Genomic DNA, 9,765 nt, shown 5'->3' on the forward strand with positions numbered 1-9,765 from the left:
GCATCTACATCTTGTTAAATGTGCGTGAATGATGAGATATAAGTTGATTTTAGTTTGAACAAACCGTGGCCTAGGTAGCTCGATTTATGAGGTTTCAAGACTTGGAAATGATTGAGATATGTTCAGTAATGCTTGAGGAAAGTGTTTAAGTGTTTAGTTTGTATTGAAAATGGATTAAACTCAGAATTCGAATTTTGAATTTCCTTGAAATTTTTAAAGTGTTACAAGCATGGTACAAGCATAAGCATAGCTCTGAATTCGTGTCTCTCTTGTTACTGAACTAAGATAGCTTATTTATAAGCTATGTGTGCTTAGAATTGAAGCTAACTTGCAGCTAGTTGCCTTTGTTGAAACTTTGGTTTTTTAATATTAAAAACCTTTGAAAACTTGACCAAGTCTTGCCCTCCTTCAATGCACCTGCCTTGCCCTTCAATTCTCTGCAGAAGATGAAGATTCCTTAGGGGTGAGTCATGCTTGGAAGTTAAGCTACCATTATCCATGCATTTTCCTTTTAATTTTAATCTTAAAGTAAGATAAAATCATGCAAAAAATGGATAAAAAAAGGTATGGGCTTAGTCTTGGTCGTGGGAGGCCCATAGTAACATGGAAATGATGTTTGAATGCTGAAAACTTGGCCCCTTTTGGAAAAAATGCAATTTTGAACAATGTTGGTTTCATGCATTTTCCCAAAATTTAGCCAACTTCAACAAGGTGTAAATCCCTCAATTTTTGTCATATGAAGGAGATCTTGCACTTTTTGGAAACCTCAAAGAGTCCTCTAACCAATGTCTTTGGTCTCATGTCAAAATGATTTTTGAAGCTCCTTGTGTGTCCTTTTGAAAAAAGTGTCTTTTTGTTGACTTTGAAAATGACCTGTAATGTCTTTGGTCATATTTTTCAAATGGTGAATCCAATGACCATGGGATCAATGGCATTTGAAAGATAATTGAATTTCCTTCAAAACAAGCTTTGGTTTGAATTTTTTGGATGAAGGATGAGAGAGTTATGATCAGTCAAAGTTGAGTTGACTTTTCAGGCAAAAACCCTAATTTTGAATCTTAGGGTTTTGTTGATTTTTGATCTTTCCTTGATGAATTATGATCATCCAATGATCAAATGATGAATCCTTTGACAAAATATGGACTTTGACAAAAAATTTCATTTTTGACTGTCTGTTGACTTTTTTGGTCAAACGGGTCGTCTGTTGACTGTTTGAGCTGCTGACGGTGCGTCTGAGTGAATTGAAGTTTGAAAATTTGTATGATGGTACTTTGAGATATATGGATGTGTATGAAATCCATTTGAGCTCTCAAAAACTTGTTGCTCCTGTAAAACAAGAAAAACCCTGATTAGGGACTGTTTGTGTAGGAGACAGTTAAGCGTACCTGATTTTTGTGCAGTGTTGAGTCTCTGCTAATCGCGTGATATTCAGAAGACTTCTAGCACAAAGATCTTGGAATTTTGAATTGTGAAAGATTGATTTGATTGATGGTACAAAACACTGAGAATTGTACTGCCAGCAGTTTGGCTGTCGACTGACTGTTCAGGTATTGACGTAGCAGTTAGAGTGAAAAATCAACAGTCAAAGTTAATTTTCTTTTTTGTTGTTTTTTGTTTTTGTTTTATGTGAAAAATGAAAGTTTATTTACATGACTTGTTAGGGAAAAAAAAAACATAGACATAATAAATAACTAATATTTACTGTTACCAGTACAGTCTGAGTTTCCTGATTCTGCGCCTGCAAAAAGATTTAACTCTGTACCAATTGTGTCAGTACTATTTATCTGTAAATAAATAAATAGCATGTGTGAATTAATAAACAGCATTTGGCGTTTGCGTAAGAATAAATTCAACTGCAAGCCAAATTACTGTATAAGAAAAATTCTAAAAACTAAGTATTTCATATGTCAGGATATTTGTTGAAATAAAAATCCATGATTATATGAGACTCTTAATTTTCAGATTGGAGTTTTCTTGAAAAAAGATGCGGGCAAATTTTGGGGTATAACAGATGGACGCGGAGAAAGAGAGGGACGAAGATGGAGAATGAAGATGACTGATTCAATGTGGAGAAAGAGGGAAAGATGAACCCTAATTTTATGAGGGTGGATCCAGTCAGCGCCACCGTGTCCAATGCAGCATTGCCCAGTCAGCTAGTGTGGTAACAAGGAGTGGTAAATCCATGTTTTGGTTTTATAAGGGGCGTTTGGTAAAAAAAATCATTCAGGGGGGGCAAACCGAATCTCGCTATATTGGTAGGGGGTGAAGTATATTAAACCCTTTTTTTAATTTATTTTTTAAATACACTTGGAATTGTATTTATTTTTTTGCTAATTTTAATTATTATTTTTAATTTATTTATTTGTTTTTATTTACTTTTTTATTAATATTTATAAATTAATGATTAAAACAGTACCTTAAGGCTTAATGCCCAATGTCTTTTTTTGTAGTCCATTAAATCATATTTTGAAATGCATAGTGTAAAAGAGTTATATAAACTCTTTTAGTTGGAGTAATGTTTTCGATGTGAGACTTGTCTTTTTCAGCTTTGCAGTATCACACTCAAGTCTCACTTGTCTTTATGTACTACAATTCTTTCACTTCCAATTTTTTCTTGTGTTTTATGTGTTCCTGTATCTATCTAAAAATTCACCAAAGAATCTTAAATCACATCAAGAACATAAAGTTCAGTACCAACATATTTCAAAGAACCTTGAACATTTGTCTCACTTTTGTTAACAACCTGCATCTCCGCACCCACCGTATCGAGCATAACCTGTTGAACGCAATTTGAGTCACAAACTTTCCGCACCTTTACCATCACTTATCCTCAATATAAAACCTATATGAAACTAAAAAAAAGTAAAAAATACATAAACAAAAGCAAACTCACAACACAGAGCTTCTTAGTACTCTTAATAGTAGTCTTAAAATTCTCCAAACGAGCCACTGTATACAACAACAACAAAACACATGAAATCCATAACACAATTTAAGAAAGGGTAAAACATAAAACACACCAGACATGCCAGCTTTAAGACAGAAAAAAATAGTCTCAACAAATCGAGATCTAAGACCCAATGTGCCAACGATCTTTGTCATTGGAGAAAAAAGCTCTGCATTTTGAATCTGCTTTCATGTTTTTAGCTCTGCATTTTGTTCATTGGTTGGGTTGACCATGTTGGACTGAATTGGATTATGAAGTAGCAGAGAGAAATTTAGAAAGCATGTGAGAAGAAAAAACTGTAGTTTTTGGTAGAAATTGAGTCCCACATCGAATGTTTTAGAGAAAACTTTAGTGTTTATAAGCCACCCACACATATGGATTTATGAACAGAAAACATGCTTTGTAAAATGGACTACTCTTGTAACAAAAATTGGTATTGGCCCAAATGTAATGTTTTTATAATTTAAAAAAAATAATTAAAATAATTTAAGAAAACAAAAAGAAATAATATAAATAAGTAAAAAAATTAAAAATAAAAATAAAAATAAAGAAAATATATGTGGCATAAAAAAATAATTAAAAGATAAAAAAATACCATGTGGACTATTACGTACGCAACTAAATAGAATCTTTTCTGCAATGTGGCAATCAGGGGGTATTTGAAGGAATCTGAAAGTTGCGAGGGGGAGTTTAAAAAAAAAAACTTTATCAGGGGCTAAAAACAAAACTCTCTAACATTACATGAGAGTTTGTATATTTAACCCTAAAAAGAATTTAAAAAAAAAATTTAAAGGTGATATTGTTCATGGAGTCGATCCCCAATAACTGCATTTTTTGGATTTTTAAAACTGTGCTACTTTTTACCTCGGTTTTAACAAAAACCGAGGGGTGAAGACCTGTTAAATATTTTTAAGAATTAAAAGGTGATAAAGTGTAGTTGTTGGGATTCGAAGACGTGTCCTCTAAATACATTATATCTCAGTTTTTAGCAAATCGAGGTAATAGATCATAAAAAAATTTAAAAGGTGATAAAATGTAGTTGATGGGATTCGAAGACGCGTCCTCTAAATACTTTTCCCCTCGATTTCCAGCAAACCTCTATGTAGTATTTTTTAAAAAATAAATTAAAATGTGACGCGTCTATTTTAGATTTTTGTTGGGTGAAGTGAAATATTCTATCATAAAATGTATTATTTGTTATAGTGACAAAAGATTTCCTTGATAAATTTTACAATTCCACCCTTTCTAGAATTACAAAATATATCCTCACACACAAAAGAACTTTTCTCACAAATAGGGGTAGAAATAGGCTGGACCGAGCTAGGCTTTGCCAAGCCTAAGCCTGACCTGTCAAAAAAATTGAAGCCTAAGCCTAGCCTGTAGCCTGTCATAGGCTTATTTTTTAGGCCTGAGCCTGGCCTTTTTGAAGGTTTGATTAGCCTATTAGCCTATATAAAAGCCTATTTGTTTTAGACATATATAAATAAACAACTAAAATAATATTTAAATAGACCAACTAACTAAAAGAACTTATGAGAACAATGTTCATCCGGTGTTTTCATCTTATTTTCACAAGTTCTTCAAGATAACTAAATTTTATTAATGCATTTTAATTCAAAGTACAAAACATAACATAATGATGATACAAAAGTATTCATATTTATTTAAATAGGCCGGCCTAATAGGCTTAAAATACTTTTTTAGGGCATCAGGTCTAGCCTTTTTAACTAAATAGGCTTATAAAAAATCCTAGGCCTTTTCTATTTAAAAATAATGTGTAGCCTGGCCTGAGCCTATATAGGCTAGCATGTAGGCCCCCTGTTATCGGCCTGACCTATTTCCACCCCTACTCACAAAGGCATTTATCTAAAACATTTAGTGAGAGAAAGTTAAATAAAATTTTAGAGAGAGAGAGAGAGTGTGTGTATGAGAGATGAAAGTGTCAAAACATGATTCTGGATCGTTTGAAATGAGAAATGAAACATCTATTTATAGGCCCGAGGTTGGCTCAAAATGGAATTTGCAATCAATGCATTTTACCGTTATCTGATCAATTAGAGCCTATTCATAATCAATTAGATGGTGCAAATATACATTTGTAAGTTCTCAAAATGGAAGGTTAAGATATCTAGCTGTTGCACATAATCAAGGCGCGTTCAAACTAACTTGGGACTTAAGTTTGTGAATTTCTAATCAATTGGACATATGCTCTAATCGATTAGAAAAGTCAAAATTTCTCCCATGGTTATTTTGACTCCTCCCCATTCATCTGATACAACGTTGCAGAGCGTCCAATCAAACTTTTTGAAAATATAATCTCTCTCTTTCCACCGAGGTCATTTCCAAGTGAACCTAACCTATAGTAGTCTCCTCCATCACGTGACAATCATTAATCTAATTACCAAATTTTAAATATTTAGAAATACAAACTTGGGATCCTCCTTTTTTCTCCTCCGGAACTTAATCTCATTAAAATTCCTTAGCATCAACCAAGAAGAGATGTCAGTATAAATTAATCCTCTTAATTTCCGCCCAAGTCTCCCATTTCTCCACCTCCCTAGAGCTAGCATAAACCCCTATTAACATCCTATTATGATTATTACCATTACTAACATTAACATGGAGAACATGTTGATTTTCCTAATCTCAGGTGATATTTAAGTAATCTTTTTTCCACTTCAACCAAATACCTCCAGCAAATCCCCGAATATCTATTCTCATATTTTTGCAAAACCCTGGATGTCTAATACTATTATTGGCCTTAACACCACTACATCTTGAAGAGAAACTATAATTTACATGTCGTCCGCATTTGCCACATATGTATTACTCTTTTTATCCTCATCTAGTCCGTCATGGGTAGAAAGCTTTTCGGTTGCACCTCGGTTTGCAGTCCTATTATGTCACCTAAAATATCTTGCGAACTCGAACGACAAGTGGTGATGTGTGTAAAGCTCATATGGGAAATTGTAGAAGTAGGCGAAGTAATGTGTTACTCCCTCTGGTCCCATTTATAAGAAAAAATTCTTTTTCAGATACATTGAATAAATAATGTATCTGGACAACATACTGTCTAGATACATTATTTATTCAATGTATCTAAAAAGAGAATCTTTTCTTATAAATAAAACCGGAGGTAGAGTATTCATTATCTAAACTACTATTAATTAAATGAAAATTAAATAAAAAATTCAAATGAATAAATAAGATGCCGCATATTCAAACTCGCACTCCTGTAATTGATGTCATTTTACCTTTATCTTTTACCCCCTTTAGAGATGTGAGCTCAAAAGAGTTGACCAACATTTAATTGCTATTAGTATTGTTGGGCCATTTTTAAATTTTTGTTGTGGGGACAATAACTCAGTTAGATTTTTTTGATATACTGGGAGGAAATTAAACCGGTTCGATTATTGTTAGGGAAAAGATATCTTTACACCCATTTCAACAACTTACACCGTATAAGTTTGCATAAAATATATTACTTTATTTTTTTATTAATTTATATTATTTGAAATTTGTGCAACCAATATTTTCCTTTGTTATTCCATACGGTGTAATAAAATGGCAGTGTACAAATAGCACACTCTTATTGTTATCATGTTGAATGGTCCTCTTTGCAGTCCTATTTATTTTGGTCAAAGAGGATTTTTGTTGACTAATTTCTATATATTTTGGAAACAGACTCTTACACTTATAAATCAAATCACACTATAATACAAATCTTCAAAATTAAGTATTGAAATATCATTTGATTTGATTGATTTTTTTCTTAATGGCCTGTTTTATTTTATTGTTTTCAACCAAATGGCCTATGATTTAATTGTGTTTGTGGATTTTAATAAAATTTGTACTTTAAAAAATTCAAAATCAAATCATATCGATGCAATTTTCTGAAGTTATTTATTACTCACTATTTGGTGTGAATTGATTAAATATATAACTTGTAGAAAAAAAAGATTTTAATTTTGATTTATACAAGTTAAATTTATAAATGATTTTATAATTTCAAATATTATAATTGAAAGTATTTGACTTTTTTTTTTGTTGGTAATTGCAATCTTTTGGTTTAAAAAAATCAAAACAAATATCATCATTTATCATTCTTTTCGATGAAAATAAATTTCGTCATTCAGTAATAAGTGTTGTCATATTAACATAAAATTCCTTATGGCTAATTGACTTTTCACATTTAAACACAAACTTTTCAATTATTAGTCTTATATATCGACCTATTAACACACTTCATGTCAAACAATTTCTATTTCCAAACCCTAACATTCACTTAACCTAACCATATAAAATCATAATATCGCTGGTTCACTATACACACTCTCTTCATCTACTTTTTTTTTTTCTTCTGTTGTTGTTATTCAAATGGGATTCAAAACTAATATTAAACTATCTGTTTTTTCTATCTTGATCCTCTTTATAATCCCAGCTCTAGTATCTGCAGAGTGCACATGTGATGAAGAAGATGAGGATAGAGACATAGCCAAAGCCCTACGTTACAAAATAGCAGCTTTAATATCTATAATGGTGGCAAGTGCAATCGGTGTTTGTATACCACTTCTTGGAAAAGTGATACCAGCTTTAAGTCCGGAAAAAGATATATTTTTTGTCATCAAAGCCTTTGCTGCTGGTGTGATATTATCAACCGGTTTCATTCATGTGCTTCCAGATGCTTTTGAGAATCTTACTTCTCCTTGTTTAAAGGAACATCCTTGGGGTGATTTTCCTTTCACAGGTTTTGTGGCAATGTGTACTGCTATGGGGACTCTTATGGTGGAGACTTATGCTACTTCTTATTTTCAAAATCAGTACTCTAAGAAGACACCGAAACAAGACAAAAATCATACAGATGTGGAGAAGGATGCTGAGCATGAAGGACATGTTCATGTTCATACTCATGCCTCACATGGTCATGTTCATGGCCATGTTTCTTCGGATTCATCGTCAGAACTTCTTCGTCATAGGGTTATATCACAGGTAATAATATACTACAAATTTATTTGTTTTATCATATCTTATTGATTGATATATGCTTAACTTTTAGGTTAAATTGGATTGTTTTTTGATTTTGTTATAGGTATTGGAGTTGGGGATTATTGTTCACTCGGTTATAATAGGAATTTCTCTAGGTGCTTCTGAGAGTCCTAAAACCATAAGACCACTAGTAGGTGCCTTGACTTTTCATCAATTCTTTGAAGGGCATGGGACTTGAAGTTGCATAACTCAGGTACTTATTGTCCTATATAATGTCCCATATCTTAAACATAAACACATAAAAAAAAATTGATTCATTATAGTGAGAAATTCAATAACTATGTGCAATCATTGCAGGCAAATTTCAAGAATCTATCTATTATGGTCATGGGATTGTTCTTTGCTTTGACAACTCCAATTGGAATTGGAATTGGTATAGGGATCACTAGTGTTTATGATGAAAACAGTCCAACAGCCCTTATAGTTGAAGGAATCTTCAATGCAGCTTCAGCTGGTATCTTAATCTATATGGCACTTGTAGATCTTCTTGCTGCTGATTTTATGAACCCAAGGATGCAAAAGAGTGGTAAACTTCGATTAGGGTGCAATGTATCGCTTCTATTAGGAGCTGGTGCTATGTCTCTTATAGCCAAATGGGCTTAGAGGTTTATATAATTTTTAGTTTAATTTTTCTATTAGGAATCAATGTCTCTTGTTGTAAAATTATATTTCAATAGAACTGTTTTGGTGTGTTTTAGTCAAATTCTATAACCTAGCTACAACAAATCCATACAATCTAATCTAGAATTACATAATCAAGTTCAACTAGCTTCAATTTACTAAAACAACTTCAACGTCAAGTAGGGTGAAACTGCAATATATTCTAGTTTTGTAGCAGAGAAGTTGACTTTGCCTTTATGATTTAAGACCACCAGAGTCCATATTATCTTGTCTTCACCATAGTATTATGCGTTGTTATTGATTTTTGTGGTGTCCCAAAGGAGAGGAGAACCTTAGTTAGCTGAGATGATTGGCAATAAGAACATGTGTTCTTGGCTTTCAATGGTTATTACTTATTACCCAAATGGGGAAATGAGGTTTCTGTCGGAAATTAATGAAAATCAATGCTCATGCTGTGTTCAAATATGACAAAGTTAAAAAGGATAATAAAGTGCTCCATATAGACAAAGTGGAAATTGCCTTTAAATTTGTCTAAAGGAATTTTGGTCAGTTTTTGCACTAACCGTCCATTAGGGGAATTTGTCTTTAATATGTCAGTAGGAAATTTTGGTCCAGTTTTGCACTAAACATCCACTAGTGGAAATTGCCGTTAAATTTGTTTCAAGCTACTAAAAGTTTGAATTTCAAATTCAAAATATACAATACTTCATGAACCATTGTAATCTTATGCTGAAAAGGTGTTGTTTCATCAAGAGTTACAAACCTGTGAAACAACACATGCATGGCCTATAAATACATTATTCAGAATTCAAAAATAATTCATTCAATTCGTACATCTTGTTCATTATTCCAGACACTCTTCCTTATGACACAATAGATTAGCACATGCTGGCATTAGTTACATGAAGAGACTAATTAAATCTGAATTGATATCATGTAATATAAATGATTTTCAAAAATGTGAATTATGTGTTAAATCAAAGATGATTAAGAAACCTTTCAAAAGTTCTGAAATAAATACAAATCTACTTGATCTTGTATATTCAAATTTGTGCGAATTTAATGGCATGTTAACTTGTAGGAGAAATAGATACTTGATTACATTCATCGACGATTCTTCTAGATACACATGTGTTTATCTATTAAAGCAT

The 9,765-nt window shown here is 32.3% G+C and overlaps 1 pseudogene; it reads left to right on the top strand.

Moving 5' to 3' along the window:
• Window positions 1-7,232: 7,232 nt before the first annotated feature.
• On the top strand, window positions 7,233-8,696 carry LOC131657149 (zinc transporter 8-like; annotated as a pseudogene).
• Window positions 8,697-9,765: the final 1,069 nt, after the last annotated feature.

This window comes from Vicia villosa, linkage group LG3, assembly GCF_029867415.1.
Source record: "Vicia villosa cultivar HV-30 ecotype Madison, WI linkage group LG3, Vvil1.0, whole genome shotgun sequence".
Taxonomy (NCBI): Eukaryota; Viridiplantae; Streptophyta; class Magnoliopsida; order Fabales; family Fabaceae; genus Vicia; species Vicia villosa.